Source organism: Podarcis cretensis (assembly GCF_951804945.1).
Source record: "Podarcis cretensis genome assembly, chromosome: 3".
Taxonomy (NCBI): domain Eukaryota; kingdom Metazoa; phylum Chordata; class Lepidosauria; order Squamata; family Lacertidae; genus Podarcis; species Podarcis cretensis.
In genome coordinates this window covers 105,160,558-105,180,177 of record NC_137172.1, presented here as the reverse complement: position 1 = coordinate 105,180,177, position 19,620 = coordinate 105,160,558, and the positions used below count along the sequence as shown (strand labels likewise).

Genomic DNA, 19,620 nt, shown 5'->3' with positions numbered 1-19,620 from the left:
TTTTTTTTTTCTTTTTTTTAAAGGTTAAATATATTTTTTCCTGCCTCATATCCCCCCTACTAAATTCAGTGGGGAAGTTACATTAAGCTGCTCCAGAGGCAGGGACTGGGGAACAAGAAGACCAAATGTGTGTGTGTGTGTTAAAACAGTCCATAACTTTATTGATTACAGCATGGTAAGTGGGGTTGGTATGGCATTGTAGTATGGATCTGTTTCTATTTCCAATTTCTAATATGTGGGCTCAAAGAAAATGCATTTCCCAGCATGCCTGAAGTGGGAATAAACTGCTGCGGCAGACTCAACATGGTGCTGGCCAGCCACCTATCATCCTACTGGTAACTTAAGTGGTGTCAGGCCTTGCCCTACCTGGGCTATGATTGGGAGTTGGTACACCACCTCAGAAACCTATGTGGAGTCCCCACTGCCTTTGAGATCCAGCCCACTGCCATTTCTGCCCAAATTCTGACAAAGAAAAGCTAGTGCCTAACAAAGCTGGCTTTTCACTGAAAGACAAAACCCCCGCAGTAACATGCCTATTGCATTCAGTCTTAGCTCCAAAAACCAGCAGCAACTTAAAGGTAAAGGTAAAGGTACCCCTGCCCGTGCGGGCCAGTCTTGACAGACTCTGGGGTTGTGCGCCCATCTCACTTAAGAGGCCAGGGGCCAGCGCTGTCCGGAGACACTTCCGGGTCACGTGGCCAGCGTGACATCGCTGCTCTGGCGAGCCAGAGCCGCACACGGAAACGCCGTTTACCTTCCCGCTGGTAAGCGGTCCCTATTTATCTACTTGCACCCGGAGGTGCTTTCGAACTGCTAGGTTGGCAGGCGCTGGGACCGAGCAGCGGGAGCGCACCCCGCCGCAGGGATTCGAACCGCCGACCTTTCGATCGGCAAGCCCTAGGTGCTGAGGCTTTAACCCACAGCGCCACCGGAGGGGGGCCTCAGGAAACACAAGGAGGAAACAAAGGCCTTTTAACTAAGTCCAGTTAAAAGGCTGTCTCTCCTCCCACTCCCACAAACCCTCCAAGTGTCCCTGTTTTCCAGGGGCAGTCCTGGATTTACAGAAGCCATCCTGGTTTGACCCCAGAATATCCTGCTTCTCCTTAGGACGTCTCTATTTTCATTGGAGAAATGTTGGAAGGTATGGTAGGTATGGAGTTATGCGACCCCTGAGACAAAGAGATAAGTAACTATACAATCTTTAGAAGACATATGAAGGCAGCCCTGTATAAGGAACTGTTTTAATGTTTAATGTTTTATTATATATTTTTATATGCTGGAAGCAGCCTAGAATGGCTGGGGCTGGAGGCGGAGCTAGCTGCTCTGGGACCCAGAGCAGCGCTCATGCTCTGCACCCGTGGGGCGCTGCCCACAGTGAGGGTCCCAGAGGGGCAGGGCAGTGATGTCAAAGCACCTCACGGAATAACACCCAGAACGGGCTACACCTACCGCACCCCCTTCCTCCACCAGTGGCTGGGGCAACCAAGTCAGATGGGTGGGTTATGATGATGATGATGATGATGATGAAGTTGATGAAATAGAATATCCCTATTTTGAATAGGATGTCCCTCTTGAGAGTCCCATGGACTGCAAAAAGATCAAACCTATCCATTCTTAAGGAAATCAGCCCTGAGTGCTCACTGGAAGGACAGATCCTGAAGCTGAGGCTCCAATACTTTGGCCACCGCATGAGAAGGGAAGACTCCCTGGAAAAGACCCTGATGTTGGGAAAGATGGAGGGCACAAGGAGAAGGGGACAACAGAGGACAAGATGGTTGGATAGTGTTCTCGAAGCTACCAGCATGAGTTTGACCAAACTGCAGGAGGCAGTGGAAGACAGGAGTGCCTGGCTTGCTCTGGTCCATGGGGTCACGAAGAGTCAGACATGATTAAACGACTAAACAACAACAACATTTTATCAGAGAAATGTTGGAGGGTATGCTCCTGGAGATCCCACGAGGCCAGGTAAGAGCAGGAGAGGTCTCGCAAGATCACAGGCAGGACTAACCCTCCCTCGTGCCTGGGAGGCAGCACTGCAATCCCACAAAATTATCCCTATTGTACAGAAGTGGCACTGAACTGTAAGCAGGATTGCAGCATTGTAAGGTCTTTTCCTCCTCTCTAGGCAACTTTTTATTTCCCACTGCAATGGAATTATTTTCCAAAACAATCTTAAATCGTATTTTCTCCCCACCCGCTTCTCCTCACCTTTGCACTTTTTCAGCAGCTTGAAATGAAAGTCCTGACCTTTGGCCTGGCAATCTCTTCCCTTTGCACATTTTCTTTGCCTGATTCCAAACCCAGCCTCCCACACAAATGAACGTACCAAATCACGTACTGGGGCAGGCAGACTGGAATACCCTTCCTCTTTACTCCACATTCTTGAAAGGAAGAGGTAGAGGAGAACAAGCTGGGGTTTGCTCCCTAGGTCTAGAAGTTTATTATGTGTCTTGTTAACAGTCTTGCATAGCGGCTTCAAGATTAACCAATTTAGACTGTAATCTTAAATAGCCCCCTGGAGTTCAGTGGGGCTGACTTCTGCGTGGACATGGGTAGGAGTTTTATCCTGCCAAGGGGGTCTGGAAATAACACTGGTCCTTTTTAGCCAAATAAAGAGAGCAGCATCATGGCTTGAGTTCAGATTGATTGCAGACTGCAATGAGAATAAATGATCCAGTGGAATTTTCCAAATTCTGGACCCAGAATGCAACATTCAAGACACTTTCATAAAATTCTCTTTCCAGGAGTATACCATTACTGTGGCATAAGCCCACTCCTGCCCATAAAGATTTTGCCACAATAATCCTGTTGCAGTTAGTGGTGTGCAATCCTATAGATGCCTGGTCAGAATTAAGTCTCATTGAGTTGAATGGGGGTGAATAAAACTGTAGATTAGAATTTAAGATACTCAACATGTTTGTGACATGCTGTAACAAGGGAGAGAGTGAGGGGGGTTTCTCTCCCTGTGCAGCAGCTGAAGAAGGAGCAAAAAGGGTTTTCTTGTGTGTGTGTTTCTTTGTGGCTGATTAGCTGCTCTCCCTGTGCAAAGGTTTCTGTTGAGGCAGGTGATTAGCTGTGGGAGGAGCTTATCAGACCTTGCAGGGCAGCGGCTGAAGAAGGAGCAAAAAGGGTTTTCAGTTTGATCCATCTTTTAGTTTTAGGGGAGCTAGTCTCAAACGTTTGTTGGGGGAGACCTAGGTTTTTTTTGGGGGGGGGGAGTTATTTGTCCTGTCTTCACGCTTTTTATGCTGGAGGACCGCTGTAGCCACCCCCAACAACACGTTCTCAAGATGGAGGGTGAGGGAACAGCTGCAGTCACCTGCGGTTCCTGCACAATGTTTGCCATCTTGCCAAAGGTTGCAGGCAGCTTTACCTGCAGCAATTGCATGTTGATTGCCCTCTTAGAAGACAAAGTCCAGCAACTGGAGGAACGTGTAGCTACGCTCCAAAGAATTAGAGAGCTGGAGCTCTTCTTGGAAGCAACAGAGCACACCGTCTCCACCAAGGCTAGTTCACCAACACAGGAGCCAGATATATGGAGAAACGTGACTCAAAGAAGTAGGAGGCCCAGGGTTTGCTCTGATTGTTTATAAAGGTCCTCTCCCCTAGCATGGAAGACGAAGAGCAGACTCCATTTGAGGATCTCTCCCTCATTACAGTCGATCAGGTATATGAAGACGAGCAGCAAAGTCAGTCCTCAGGGAGTGTGCAGGCGACCTTGGAATGGACAGCTCACAGAAGAACCCTGACCAGACCTAAGAGGAGGCGTGTAGTGGTGATAGGGGATTCCCTACTGAGGGGAACAGAAGCAGTGATCTGTGGGCCTGACAAGATGTCTCGGGAAGTGTGCTGTCTCCCCAGAGCTAAGATCCAAGATGTAACTGAACGACTGCAAGGAATCATAAAACCCACTGACAAATACCCCTTCCTCTTGGTTCATGTGGGAACCAATGACACTGCAAGCAATAGCCTCCGGAAGATCAAAAGAGACTACGAGGCTCTGGGCAGGAAACTGAAGCAATTAAATGCACAAATTGTCATCTCATCTGTCCTCCCAGTTGAACGACGTGGCCCAGGGAGAGAGGGAAAAATAGTGGAAGTGAACAGCTGGCTTCACAAATGGTGTAAACAGGAACGGTTTGGATTCTTAGATCACGGACTGCAGTTTCTTGAAGATGGACTTCTGGCAAGCGATGGGCTGCACATCACAACGGTTGGGAGGAATGTTTTTGCCAAAAATCTCAGAAACCTCATCAGAAGGGCTTTAAACTGACTAATGTGATCGGTTCTGGAGGTGCTCTTGAATATGATTAGAGGGGACCGGTTGGTGGAAGGGATTCAGGTCGGAGCGAAACAATATAAACTTAAAGCTTTTGCAGATGACCTGGTTCTGACCCTGCAGGAGCCAGAATCTAGTACAATAAGAGTATTACAATTGATTCAAGATTTTGGTCGGGTGGCGGGATTTAAACTAAATAAACAGAAAACTAAGGTGTTTGGAAAAAATTTGACAGATACAGAGTCGGAACGGTTTCAGAGAGAAACAGAACTAACTGTGGTTAAAAAAGTAAAATACCTAGGGGTAAATATAACAGCAAAGAATCTGAGTCTATTTAAGGATAACTATGAAAAATGTTGGTCTGAAATTAAGAGAGACTTGGATAGTTGGACAAAATTGAAGCTTTCCTTGTTAGGCCGTATTGCTGCTGTTAAGATGAATGTATTGCCAAGAATGTTGTTTCTGTTCCAAACATTGCAGATTGTGGACAAGACAGAGTGTTTCCGGAAGTGGCAGAGAGATATTTCTAAATTTGTCTGGCAGGGCAAAAAGCCCAGAATTAAGTTTAAGATATTAACTGACGCAAAAGAAAGAGGGGGCTTCGCCCTGCCAGACTTAAAGCTGTACTATGAAGCCGCAGCTTTCTGCTGGCTAAAAGACTGGCTACTTCTCGAAGACACTGATGTATTGGACCTGGAAGGTTTTAACAACGCTTTTGGTTGGCATGCATACTTATGGTATGACAAGGTTAAGATCAATAAGGTCTTTAAGAACCATATTGTCAGGAAAGCAGTATTTAATGTCTGGACAAAATACAAAGACTTATTGGAAAACAAAACTCCGAGGTGGCTTTCACCTCTGGAAGCCAAGGCCCGAAAAAGACCCAATATGGAGGCCAAATGGCCAAAATATTGGGAAATATTAGAAAAAGATGGAGATAATTGGAAATTGCAGAGTTTGGAGAAAATGAAGAATAAAGTGCGAGACTGGTTACATTACGCTCAGATTAAAGAAGTCTTTAAGAATGATAAAAAGGTAGGGTTCCAGGTGGAGAAATCGAAGTTGGAAACAGAATTGTTAGAACCAAAGACTAAGGTATTATCAAGAATGTATAACTTGCTGTTAAAATGGAATACACAAGACGAAATGGTTAAATCGGTTATGATAAAATGGGCTCAGGATATCGGGCATAATATTATGTTTGAGGACTGGGAAAGGTTGTGGACCACTGGGCTGAACTTCACTGCATGTAATGCTCTGAAGGAAAATGTAATGAAAATGATATACAGATGGTACATGACCCCAGTTAAACTTGCCAAAATATACCATTTGTCTGATAATAAATGTTGGAAATGTAAAGAACATGAAGGTACATTCTTTCACCTCTGGTGGACTTGCCCTAAAGTGAAGGTCTTCTGGGAAATGATATATAATGAGTTGAAAAAGGTATTTAAGTATACCTTCACTAAGAAACCAGAGGCCTTCCTTCTGGGTATTGTCGGCCAGAAGGTGTTAAAGAAGGACCGAACATTTTTTATGTACGCAACAACGGCAGCAAGGATACTTATCGCTAAGAGCTGGAAAACTCAAGATTTACCCACGCTGGAAGAGTGGCAGATGCAGCTGATGGACTATATGCAACTGGCCGAGATGACTGGTAGAATCCGAGACCTGGGAGATAAATTCTGAACCAACGTGCTTGCTTTCAAGGGAAGACAAGGAAAGAAAGGGGAAATGTAGGCATCAATAAAGAAGGAACACTAAAAGGATCTGAGGGCAGGTGGCCTATACAATTTATTTTCAAAGCTGCATTAGCACCCTGCAAAGGGTGGATTGAGGAGGACTGGAGGAAATTTAAGATTTACCTACAAAAATATTGCAATTTGGTTGAATGTTAAGAAGGATGCTAGATCATAAATAATGGCCCACCACTGAATTAGATTTGATTTGGATGATAAGCGAGATTAAGTAAAATATAAATTTATTGGAGAACTGATAGATTTTATTTAAAAGAGCAGAGATAAGATTGTAAACAAGTGGGTAATTTGCTTGGAAAAATTTTTATTTTCTGTAACGATGTAAGTGCGAGCGGGAGACGTGGGGGAGTCCAAAGAAGTGATGAAACTATGTTATAATATAAATAATGTTGTTTATTTATGTATTTTTATTCAAAAACCTTAATAAATATGTATTAAAAAAAAATAAACTGACTAATGTGGGGGAGGGAGACAGTGCTCCTGAAGGTAGGAGTCTATCAATTGATGAAGATGATCATCAAATGGAGCAAACAGCACGCAGACCTAGTAGTGGGAGGGAAAAAATCCTTAAATAAGAGACACGGGTAAAATGCGGTCTTGACTATGCTACCACTCAGTGGATTTGTAACTGGCTGACTGACCGAACCCAAAGGGTGCTCATCAATGGTTCCTCTTCATCCTGGAGAAGAGTGACTAGTGGGGTGCCACAGGGTTCTGTCTTCGGCCTGGTCTTATTCAACATCTTTATCAATGACTTGGATGATGGACTCAAGGGCATCCTGATCAAATTTGCAGATGACACCAAACTGGGAGGGGTGGCTAACACCCCAGAGGACAGGATCACACTTCAAAACGACCTTGACAGATTAGAGAACTGGGCCAAAACAAACAAGATGAATTTTAACAGGGAGAAATGTAAAGTATTGCACTTGGGCAAAAAAAATGAGAGGCACAAATACAAGATGGGTGACACCTGGCTTGAGAGCAGTACATGTGAAAAGGATCTAGGAGTCTTGGTTGACCACAAACTTGACATGAGCCAACAGTGTGACGCGGCAGCTAAAAAAGCCAATGCAATTCTGGGCTGCATCAATAGGAGTATAGCATCTAGATCAAGGGAAGTAATAGTGCCACTGTATTCTGCTCTGGTCAGACCTCACCTGGAGTACTGTGTCCAGTTCTGGGCATCACAGTTCAAGAAGGACACTCACAAACTGGAACGTGTCCAGAGGAGGGCAACCAAAATGGTTAAAGGCCTGGAAACAATGCCTTATGAGGAACGGCTAAGGGAGCTGGGCATGTTTAGCCTGGAGAAGAGGAGGTTAAGGGGTGATATGATAGCCATGTTCAAATATATAAAAGGATGTCACATAGGGGAGGGAGAAAAGTTGTTTTCTGCTGCTCCAGAGAAGCGGACACGGAGCAATGGATCCAAACTACAAGAAAGAAGATTCCACCTAAACATTAGGAAGAACTTCCTGACAGTAAGAGCTGTTTGACAGTGGAATTTGCTGCCAAGGAGTGTGGTGGAGTCTCCTTCTTTGGAGGTCTTTAAGCAGAGGCTTGACAACCATATGTCAGGAGTGCTCTGATGGTGTTTCCTGCTTGGCAGGGGGTTGGACTCGATGGCCCTTGTGGTCTCTTCCAACTCTATGATTCTATGATACGGCAGTTGGAGGATGGATGGCGGCTAACAGACTGACAAGAGAGAAGTACTGTTTTTTGGGGACAGGAGGTGGGCAGGTGTGGAGGATTCCCTGGTCCTGAATGGGGTAACTGTGCCCCTGAAGGACCAGGTGCGCAGCCTGGGAGTCATTTTGGACTCACAGCTGTCCATGGAGGCACAGGTCAAATCTGTGTCCTGGGCAGCTGTTTACCAGCTCCATCTGGTACGTATGCTGAGACCCTATCTGCCTGCAGACTGTCTCGCCAGAGTGGTGCATGCTCTGGTTATCTCCCGCTTGGACTACTGCAATGCGCTCTACGTGGGGCTACCTTTGAAGGTGACTCGGAAACTACAAGTAATCCAGAATGCGGCAGCTAGACTGGTGACTGGGGGCGGCCGCCGAGACCATATAACACCGGTCTTGAAAGACCTACATTGGCTCTCAGTACGTTTCCGAGCACAATTCAAAGTGTTGGTGCTGACCTTTAAAGCCCTAAACGGCCTCGGTCCAGTATACCTGAAGGAGCATCTCCACCCCCATCGTTCTGCCTGGACGCTGAGGTCCAGCACCGAGGGCCTTCTGGCGGTTCCCTCATTGCGAGAAGCAAAGCTACAGGGAACCAGGCAGAGGGCCTTCTCGGTAGTGGCGCCCGCCCTGTGGAACGCCCTCCCACCAGATGTCAAAGCGATAAACAACTACCTGACATTCAGAAGACATCTTAAGGCAGCCCTGTTCAGGGAAGTTTTTAACGTGTGATATTTTAGTGTATTTTTGGTTTCTATGGAAGCCGCCCAGAGTGGTTGGGGAGGCCCAGCCAGATGGGCGGGGTATAAATAATAAATTATTATTATTATTATTATTATTATTATTATTATTATTATTATTCCTCTTGCCACCACCCCACATGCCCCTCAAACAGCCTGTACTGTGGCAGGAGGAAGAAGGGGGATTGTTCTATATGCTAAACTGAAATGCTTGCACAGATGTAATGACTGGAGGAGTGTGACTCCAAATTTTCCAGAACAACTCAGCTGCCATGGGGTTGGGAACAAAACCAAGGCAGCTGTCTACCAGCTCCGTTAAGTACGTTGGTTGAGATCCTAACTGCCTGCACACTGTCTCACCAGAGTGATACATGCCCTGGTTATCTCCAACTTGGTCTACTGCAATGCACTCTATGTGGGGCTACCTTTGAAGGTGACTCAGAAACAAGCAGCCACTGGGACCATATAACACCAGTCCTGAAAGACCTACATTGGTTCCCAGTATGTTTCTGAGCACAATTCGAAGTGTTGATGCTGACCTTTAAAGCCCTAAACGGCCTCAGTCCTGTATACCTAAAGGAGCGTCTCCACCCCCATTGTTCAGCCCAGAAACTGAGGTCCAGCTTCGAGGGCCTTCTGGCGGTTCCCTCACTGCAAGAAGTGAAGTTACAGGGAACCAGGCAGAGGGCCTTCTTGGTAGTGGCACCCACCCTGTGGAATGCCCCCCATCTGATGTCAAGGAGATGAGAAACTATTTGTTGTTGTTTAGTCGTTTAGTCGTGTCCGACTCTTCGTGACCCCATGGACCAGAGCACGCCAGGCACTCCTGTCCAACTTTCTAAATACTTGCTCATCTCCTTGACATCAAATGGGATGGTGTTCCATCTGAAGGTAGCCCTGTATAGGGAAGTTTTTTAAGTTGGATGTTCTATTATGTTTCTGAATATGCTGAAAACCACTCCTAGAGTGGCTGGAACAACCCAGTCAGATGCGTGGAGTACAATTATTATTATTATTATTATTATTATTATTATTATTATTATTATTATTCAGTTTGCACAATGGGACTTCCAGTTGCTGCTGAAGTAATTCAAAATAATCTTAAAAGTTTATTTAAAAGGATCCAGGACAAGTGTTGACATTAAGAGGCAGGCAATTGTGGAAGGTTCCTCAGAGAAAATTACTTTGCCCCAGGCCCCTCCAACCCTAGAGCAAATTCTGAGAAAACTGTTTTTGTAAGGCAGTCTCTAGATTCTGAGGGGCCAGGCCCTAGCTCATTACAGGGTGAGGCTTTCTAAGGTTTTTGCTCTGTACACACTCCCATCACTGTCTTGGAAAGTGATGTACAAACAACGTTAGCCACAAGCCATGCCTACTCCGTTGTTTCTTATGAAATGCTGTGTTCCAATGCGTCCCCATCCCCCGCCGAATCAGCTTTGATCTGATTTGAGAAAAGGAGAGCATTCTATCTGCCTTTTAAGCTGGCAATGTGTGCACAGACTTTGTATTCTGAATTCACCTGATTCTGAATTTACTTTGAACGCGGTTGCTCAGTAGTACAAAATGTAGTCGAGGTTTTGCGTCCTCGGGATGTTTGAATTAGAAAGCCGGCTTATCTATCTGGTTTCCTCCTGGGTATCAGGGCAAATGCTAAATGGGGAAAGTAGGGAATGTTGTGAGCCAATTGTCTGAACCCTGATTTGCTTACACAAAAAATAGAATTGTTGCTCTCTCTCTCTCTCACACACACACACAATTTTTAGCAACTTTTTTTAATTAGAGATTTTATTGGATTTAGAGACAGGGGAAACAGTGTAACAATCCTGAATTTGGATGGGGTTCAAGCACAGTTCTTGATTTATGCTTTACAGCTGAGCACTTTATACTTTCGATTCTGCATTAGCCACACACACTTTATTTTTGTTGAAAGAAATTAAGGTTCTCCATCGGTGGTGGTCTCAGAATAGAGATTGCCACATTATTACAACATTACAGGAGCATAAAGGAACCAATATGCGGTGCCCTGAGAAAGTATAACAGTTTATTTTCTTTTTACGGAGGCCACATTGACGGTACAGCTGCACCTCACTCCTGTAGACAAAATGAAAATGGATATTGGAGCTTGTGTTTACTAAAGCAGATAAACCTGATTATCTTATGGGACGATGCCATGCTCCGGCGGTACAATATGGAACATCATGTTAGCTCATGCATGCCATGCCATGCTCAGAAATAGAATTAGGTGCTCGTAACCATCTGGGGCTATGCGCTCAGCAAAGAGTGGTGTTTGGGAAGCATTTTAGGTGATGGGGAAAGGGAAAGGATTTCTGGATATCCTGCGGTTGATATCCCAAGCATCGAGTCGCAAGCTAATCCAGTTTTCTACATTTGCGCCAGCCACACAATCGGAAGGGAAAATGGAAAGAGGGTAAACATCTAGCTACTGGATAATTGATTCAACTGGATGGGAATGCCCAGCCTGTTTTTCAACAGATGTGCCTCCTTCAAAATTAACAGTTTTATATCTATTTCTAGCTATACATAAGTTTCCCCCTGTTTCAGAAACTCCTGCTGGTCTATTTGCAGTTCACCATCCTCTCCTCTGTTTTGCCCCTCTGCCTCCTGGTAAGCAATAATAATAATAATAATAATAATAATAATAATAATAATAATAATTTATTATTTATACCCTGTCCATCTGGCTGGGCTTCCCCAGCCACTCTGGGCAGCTTCCAAAAAAATATTAAAATACAATAGTCTATTAAACATTAAAAGCTTCCCTAAACAGGGCTGCCTTCAGATGTCTTCTAAAAGTCCGGTAGTTGTTGTTCTCTTTGACATCTGGTGGGAGGGCGTTCCACAGGGAGGGCGCCACTACCGAGAAGGCCCTCTGCCTGGTTCCCTGTAACTCAATAGTGACCCACCTGCCAGAAAACTAGCCTAGTGTCTTCAGCAAGCCACTTCTGTGTTGCATACTGGAAATGGGATTCCTCCCTGTCTCTTCTAGGAATGGACTTGGCAATCTAATTCTGTCCCATTTCAGTGTCACTGTTGCTCAGGCATAAGTCTGTTCCATGCCATTCTCTGTGGATACTTTTAAAAGAAATCACCAAAGAAAAATATCCACAAACATTTTGTGTGCACTTTTTATGTAAAGTGCACACTGTTATGTAAAACACACACTTTGCAGTTCTTTTCTATGCATCCTTCCATAAAACCTGCATCTCTTATGCAGAATGTGTATCTCTGAGCACACGTTTTGTGCACAAAAGCTGTGCCGTAATATCTGGAGAAGTGCATCCTACTGGGAGCTGTGTTTGCATCAGGAACTTGCTCCAAAAAGCAGATTGAACAAACTCTTCCCCCTTCCCTCATTGGCTAGATTACAGACAGAGATCACATGCACACCTAGCATCTAAAACACTATTATGGAGAACCCAGGGAACCATAGTTTGTTAAGGCTGCTGGGAACAGGAGATCTGTGACGTCACTACCCTTAAGAAACCACAATTCCCAGGATGCTCACTGACTGTTAAAGCAGTATAAAAGTGCTTTAAATGGATGGTAGAAATGTGACCTGACAATATGATTTTTTCCAAGTCTGATTGTGCATGAGAGAGTGAAAGAAACAGAGAGATGTGGTTTCACCAAATGAAATGTGCAAAAGACTCTATGAATTGAAAGTGGAAACAACATGGACTCCCCCCCATTTCTTTGTTTGTTTTGTAGAAAAAAAACTTTAATAAAAGGCTAATTTAAAAAAACTCAATATAAATGGATGGTGGGCCGATGGATGGATGGATAGATAAAGATTAGAGACACAGATATCTTACCCATCTTTGTGCCTCCAACGACCTACGAGATCTTGTTCTGCAATCCATAAAGCTTAGCTTCAGCGTTCAGGACCAAACAATAACCTATATTGTTTGGTGACTTTTGGCACAGGCTCTTCAAGGAGCAATTAAACGTGTTGTCTTTTTCCGTGTCACAAGAAGGCCCAGACTGTCTGCTTTGCTTTCAAGTGAGGAGCAAAACAGTGGTGTTAGAGGCAGCTGCAGTTTCCTTTTCATTAGCAGGAACAGCGGAAAAAAGTCAGAGAAGGCAAAGCAGCCACAGTCACCCATGTCAATGTGCCAATGTCAGTGCAGGAATATAATTTGATTCCTGACTGTGAAGTGACAGCTACAGCACATAGCTGTAATTTTGATATTAGTACACAAATAACACCAGACACATTCAACATTTATATTTTCACCTACTGCAGAGAATGGGAAGGCAATTTCCATGTGTGATTTCAATGTGCAACGAAGCACATGGCCAAGAGAATACTAAGTAGAGATTGCCATAAGAAAAGGACATTTGAAGATTTGAAGATGTTTTTAAAAGAAAAAGAAACCAAGCAAACAAATGGATATAAATTTTACATGATAAAATAACAGTTTTCCCAAACTGACATTCATTATATCCTCATTGCTTTGGAACATTCTTTTGTTTGTCTTCGCAAGCTCATTTTTCGAGTGTTTCTGTAGCTGGACTATTTTTGACTTTAGCTCCTAACAAGATCAGAGAGAGGGATGAGTTGGAACAGAGAACCATGAAAGGACGTTGAGAAAAATAAACAAAATGTCTATTACTAGTAGTGATCACTCCTTGATGCTAATAAACTACAAAGGCTGTGATTTTATTGCAAAGAATGGGTTCCTATTATTATTATTATTATTATTATTATTATTATTATTATTATTATTATTATATCTTATTTGTTTCAGATACAACACATTCAAACAGTCTAACTAGTGTTGATAGATCAAAACTAGTATCATGGCCACAGCAGGGGGCTGTGGTTTTAATTTATCCCACAAACACATCTTCTTATTCCAGGTTTATGGGTACAGCAATGATAAAATACATTATTTCCTTTTTATATAAACCAGTCATTTTTTGTGATGATTTCCTGTTGCTGTAAAGCATTTTGCTTTTTGTTCTATTTTGCATATATTATTCCACACCATCTCTTCTTTTTGGTGCATGGGCAGTATGTAAATTCTTGTAGAAATTAAATATAAAAGTAAATAAACAGTGTGCAGTTAAACGAATGCAGTCACAATTGTGGAAATGCAAATAATAATAATAATAATGGCATTAGATTTTATTATAGCTATCATATCCCTTTTCATAAAAGAGATAGAGAAGAAGATAATACCACACATGTTTTGCATTTCTTACTCTCTGGACGAACAATAGTCTGTGCTGAACAGAAACTTCAGAAAGTAAATTTTCCTAATGCTGGACTCCCAGAAAGACCTTAACAAAAGAGCTGAGGGTGTTTGATGATAATACTAACAAGAGCCCTTTAAGCATTTAATGACATTTCCACATTTCACACAAATCCCAAGTATGTGCTTTAATAAAGTTTTGATGTATGGGCAGAAAAAAAAGCCAAGAGAGAGAGAAGGCGAGTGAGAATGTCTCTGAAATATGAGACCTATAAAAAAAAACAGCCCTTAAATTCTTCAGTAAGAAACTATTTCGGGAGAGGTGCAACAAAGGAAAGTAGCAGATCAAAACAAAGAGTTTCTGTGGGAGGACAACAGGCTCTAAGATTTTTCCCATATGGGAGCAAAAAGATCTCTGGTTTCAGGCTTTCATATATATATATTTTCAGCTGGGAAAAGTAAGTCTGCAACGCCTAAATGATATCAAGCATCAGAACACAATAAGGAATTTTTGCCCATGGTATGATTATTTTCCATCCTCCCACATTGATTCTCTGGCACCCTACCTGTATAATCTAGCAATTCGAAAATATAGATATGCCTTTACCCTCGCAAGACAGAATGTACTGCCCTTGGCTGTACTTGAGGGACGATTCTAACATATTCCATATGAAAAACACTTATGTCCCTGTGGAGATGTCAACACCGAATCAGTGGTGCATGCCCTCCTTGTGTGCACTCTTTACAAAGACCTGAGGAACGAGATTATCGCCCCTCTTTTACCTCTGGGTTTTGCCACTCGTGCATGTGCAGTAGTGCTAAATTGTGCTTCGCGCATGCACACAAGCACCAAATCATGCCGCGCACCTACACAGATATGGTGCTTCAGGTTGCGGGCTTTTCATGTTGTGAATGGGCCTCCGGAATAGATCCCGTTCACAACCAGAGGTACCACTGTAGAATATTTGAGCCTAATTTTGGTTGGAGGAAGGATCCCACCAGAGGAAGATTTAGGGGAGTACGACTGGTTCATTCACACCAGGCGCAAAGCCTTGGAGGGTGTGGACAGCAGAGGACATCATGGTCATGCTTTAGAATGGAGTGTGACAGGTGATGGGACTCCAAATTTTGGCACTGCACAGGGCACTGCTGAAATTTGAGACCCAAAAGTCTGCCACTGATCCCACAAGCATCAGGAAAACCTCTTTGGGCATGTGTGTGCTCATGATTACCCATCAGCATTGTCTTGCTGGTGCAGAGGAGCATCTATGCTACATCTATATATATAGAGAGAGAGAGAGAGAGTTTTTTAGCATACCATTTTCAACAATAATTAAACATACTTTTACATCTTATTCAGTTTTTTTGACTTCCATCAGTCCTGTCTGAAAATTTTCCAGTCTAATCTCTTAGTATGCATTTCTTATTTTCCCTTTTACATTTCAAACTCATAACCAATATCTCTAACTTTTTCTACTTTGTAACACTTTGTATATTTCTCCTTACAAAACTTCTTGTAGTCCTACTAGCATAATTTGTTGATTACTGTCGCTCTTCAAATAATTCATATACTTCTTCCAATCTTCTGTAAATCTCTGGTCCCGCAGGTTTTGAATCCTTCCTGTCATTTTGTCCAATTCTGCATAGTCCATTAATTTCGTCTGCCATTCTTCTTTCATCGAAATTTCTTCTTGTTTCCATTTCTGGGCTAAAAATACTCTTGCCACTGTTGTTGCATATAAGAAGAATTTAACATCTTGCCTATTAATGTCTTGGCCTATAATACCAAGTAAAAATGCTTCTGGTTTCTTTAAGAATATATATTTCAACATCTTTTTCATCTCATTATATATCATTTCCCAGAAGTTCTTTACTTTCTTACATTCCCACCACATGTGATAAAATGTTCCTTCTTTTTATTTACATTTCCAACATTTTGTCTTATACATTTTAGCTAATTTCACTAGTGTAATATACCATCGATACATCATTTTCATCATATTCTCTTTCAAAGCATTACAGGCTGTAAATTTTATCCTTTCATTCCGCAACCTTTCCCATCCTTTAAGCTGTATATTATATCCAAAATCTTTTGCCCAGTGTATCATTACCAATTTCGCTTCTTCATCTTTCAAATGCCATTCCAACAGTATTTTATACATTTTAGACATTATTTTACATTCATTGCTTAATAGTTCTATTTCAAAATTTAATTTTTTTATCATCAAATCCCTTTTCCTTTAAATCCATTAACTTGGTGATAGTGCATACAATTCATTAACTTGGTGATAGTGCAACCAATTACTTACATATTCTTAACCTCTTTATATGGTTTCATATCTATGCTACATCCTAAGGTCTCTCATATGGCTTTACAATAGGCATTGGATCACGCTCCAAGAATATTGTGTTGTAATCAAAATTAAAGCATGTGTTTTTCCTCTCTCTTTCCTTCAATAAAGGTTTTTCCACAATACCATATTTACAACATACCTGCATACTATGGGACAAAATTCTGGCATAGAAAGCCAAGTGACTTAGCAAAGGTAATTTAAGAAGTCTGCACCACAGCCTTGGAAATTTAGATGTAAGAGAGAACATCCCCCAAAAAGAGAGCAAAAATGAAGAGATTTTCTGGCATGATGCACAAAGAAAAGCCATTTTTGCTGCTCAAAAGCTAGCTGCTTCTTTGCTAAAATATGATACACTCAAAATGTCCATGCCTGACCTGATTAGCATTCCTTATTGATTAGCATTAGCAGGATTAATTGGATGCTTAATTAGGACAAAGGCTTCTGAACTTGTAACACATCCTGAAATTCTTGCCCTAATTTACAAGCCAGCTGTTCGTTGATTTGGGAGACGTTTACAAAATCAGTTCCTATGGCAAGTGCCACATGGTAAGTTAATCATATATGGAATCTTCCCACTCTATTGCTGGTGCCTTCTTGAAATTATTAACACCAGTAGCAGCAAAAAGTGCAACCTTTATGGGAAATACTACAAATACTAAATCATTACAGAGCCCTGTCTGAAATTGTAACCATGTAATAAAAGTTTTCTTCATGATATTGGACACACAAGAGAACTTTCCATGGACTAGTTAATGGTTTGGTAGTTACTTTAATTATGAGAACAGTTATGCAAATTTAAACATCGGAAGAGATGATAAAACAGAATTGAGGCTGCTATAATTCTAAATCCTATGGTATAATCTTGATTTGACTGCATACTTTTTGTACACATTCATTTCTATGGTAACTGATTTTCAAAAAGAATTGTTTTGAATTTCTGTTTGTACTTATTTTACTTAACAAATATTCAATATTTGGGTTTCCAATAAGCAATGAACAATACCTAATAAAGTCTTCTCTATTACCCTATTTTAATAGATTCTGGCATTTATAATCTTGCATAAATGTTGGGAGTTTTCCTAATCTTCTTTTACTAGCAATTTAATTACATGCTAGGCAAAGTTACTAAACTCAAATTAGAAGGCCAGCCAGATGGTGTGTAAGATAAGAGGCAAAACTTGATCAAGGCCTTACCAAGGGATATAGAGTTGAAACAACTCTGGTCCCAAAAGGTATCCTGAAAATTCACAAAGGACAATTTTGATGTTGGGTGATTTTTGTTTGATGCCAAATGATACTTGATTTCAGAATTTGGTATTGGAAAGCTGCTGTTTTTATGTATGCCTGCAGCAACCTTTATATATTCTGTCCAATAACATTGTTTTCTGGGCAGCTCACAAGCATAAACTGTAAAACAAAAGATTACACAAAGGACTCAAAATTGTCAGCAAAGAGAGAAATAACACCAGGTTTAGGGGATGACCATGAATACACAATGTAGAAACAGTGGATTACAATTCAAGAAATTATGGTCAGGGATTTTAAAAATGGATTTATTTATTTTTTAAATGAATTTGCTTGGTGTCAAAACAACCATATATAAGACTCTAGGTGAGCCTCTCTGAGGAAGGCATCCAAGCCAGGGTGCCACCAGCCAGAAGGCCCTCTTGCAGCCATTCACTTCGCATGGCAAGGACATCCAGATCAAGGTCTCTGAAGAGGATCTGAAGATTGATGTACATGGGAGAAAATCATCATTCAGCTCCCCCAGTCCCAACTATTGCTTCCTTGTATCTGATATTTTACAAGCAATGATATTACTGTGATATTACTGACAATACACACACACACACATACACATACATACATACATACATACATACATACATGCAGTGGTACCTCGGGTTACAGACGCTTCATGTTACAGACTCCACTAACCCAGAAATAGTACCTCAGGTTAAAAACTTTGCTTTAGGATGAGAACAGAAATCACGCAGCAGCGGCATGGCGGCAGCAGGAGGCCCCATTAGCTAAAGTGGTACCTCAGGTTAAGAACAGTTTCAGGTTAAGAACAGACCTCCAGAACGAATTAAGTTCTTAACCCGAGGTACCACTATATATAGCTTGCCATACTTCTCCATCAAGTATCTGCCAAGGAAAGTCAGTGTGTTGGGGAGACATGCTAAAGCAGCCTTTCTCAACCTGCGGGTCCCCAGATGTTGTTGGACTACAACTCCCATCACCCCTAGCTAGCAAGGCCAGAGCTCCGGGATGATGGGAGTTGTAGTCCAACAACATCTGAGGACCCACAGGTTGAGAACCGCTATGCTAAAGGATGGACACATAAGTTTCATAGTGCAATGTTAGCCCTTGATATCACTCACTGTGAACTGAGAGTGTATTCCAGAATATAATGAAGCATTACCATGTGGCTAGGCTTTGGAGAAAACAATCCACTGTGATGGACAAGTTGTCTTTCAGTTCTAATAAGATTTCTTTTCTTTTTTAATATTTTTTTTGTATTGGTTTTACATACAGTGGAGCCTTGGGTTATGTTGCCTCCAGCTTATGTCACCCTTGGCTTGAGACTGGCACAAACCCGGAAGTACTGGAGCAAGTTACTTCTGGGTACGCGCCCTTCACGCACGCGCAGAAGCCGTAACCTGAGGTTCCACTGTAATTTAATACATTTTAACTTTAACCATTTCAAACATGACATTAAAAGATTCTTTTGAACCTTCAGACCTTCTTCCCTCCCTCCATGGGTTCCATATTTAAAATAAAGTTCTCTGCATCTTTTACCATAATCCATCTGTTATATATCCATAGTTATCATAGTTAATTCCACATTACAAGTGTCATTACATCTCTGCCAATGATTTTAACTGTTTACCATTTCGGGTTAGCGCGATCGGATTAATGGCGGATTCCCTCCGAGCTCTGGAGGGAATCGGCTCTGCTGAGGACGGGTCTTACCGCGCCGGCGACGCGGGGACCCTTAGAAACCGCAGGCGCGGAAGCCTGCGGACTTGGTGACTCGGCGGGCACCTTTAAGCGCCTTCCCCGACCCACGAAGAGCCTTTTTAAAGGCTACGGAGAGGGTACGGGGGGCGGCGTGGTGCTGTGAGTAGACCGCTACTTCAGTGGAGCCTAGCCGCGAGCCATGGCCGGAGAGCGCTGACTTTTTTCCCAAAATTCGGACTGGAAAATAAACAATCCGTGAGTAGATTGGAATCTGGACTTTAAAATTTATACCTTTGAATTCGGTACAATCGGTGGATGTGCTAAAGGGAAGTCCACACCCCCCCTACCTACAAACGATCTAAAGCAAGGATTGGAGAATTAAGGTGGAGAGTATTGTTTTTGGTGTCAGATAAAAGATACTTCAATGAATTTGACAGAAGAAGTCTTTGTGCTGGAGAGAAAGTGAGGAATTTTGGAAGCTTTTGTGTAAACCCCCCCCCCCCCGAACCCAGGAGTGTGCTGTGCGTAAGCCGGAGGAAAAAGAATAAGGAGTTTGACAGCTGTCAAAGGAGCTGTCAAACGGGCGGTTAAAGTTAAGAACTTTGTTACTTAAAAACTC

The 19,620-nt window shown here is 42.4% G+C and overlaps 1 long non-coding RNA gene across 1 annotated transcript in view; it reads right to left on the bottom strand.

Moving 5' to 3' along the window:
- The window catches only part of LOC307212811, a 139,547-nt gene extending 132,406 nt beyond the window's left edge, over positions 1–7,141 (bottom strand). The window contains exon 1 of the long non-coding RNA XR_013837241.1: positions 6,894–7,141. This is a non-coding gene — a long non-coding RNA (uncharacterized lncRNA). The remainder of the gene's footprint in view (positions 1–6,893) is intronic.
- Positions 7,142–19,620: the final 12,479 nt, after the last annotated feature.